Here is a 532-nt window from a genome sequence, read left to right on the forward strand (position 1 = left end):
AAGCCGCCTCCCCCTCCCTGGGGCGCGGAGAATTCCGAGGGCGACGCTGGAAACTCACCTGGCGCCTGGAGCCTGGATTCTTAACCAGGCTGAGATCCGAGCCCCCTAAAAATGTAGGCAAGACATCAGGCAAAGATGGGTTTCCCGGAGACGAGGCCCACATTTTTTTCATCTGATTCTCAAAATGAAGAGTTTTTAAGAATTCAAAAGGTCTAGGCTTTTAAATCTCTCTGAGCCCCCGCTTACTCCACCTGTTTAAGGGGCTGGGTTTGAGAATTTCAGCTCCTTGTCTGGAGACTACATCGAAAGCGAAAATTTCTAGGCTTCTCCACCACTTTCCCACCTTTGAGAACAGCCCCCATGACCCTTAACTTGGGCATCTGCCTGAAAGCCATTACTCTGCCCAGCAAACTCCTATGCATCTGGCAAAGCCCAATTCAAAACTCCCCTTCCTCACCCCAGATTGTTAGTTTATCCTATTGAGTTCCCAAAGCTGATTGTGCTGAATATGCTTCTATCATAGCATTTCTGG

Source organism: Galeopterus variegatus, unplaced genomic scaffold (assembly GCF_000696425.1).
Source record: "Galeopterus variegatus unplaced genomic scaffold, G_variegatus-3.0.2 Scaffold2002, whole genome shotgun sequence".
In the NCBI taxonomy this organism is placed as follows: domain Eukaryota; kingdom Metazoa; phylum Chordata; class Mammalia; order Dermoptera; family Cynocephalidae; genus Galeopterus; species Galeopterus variegatus.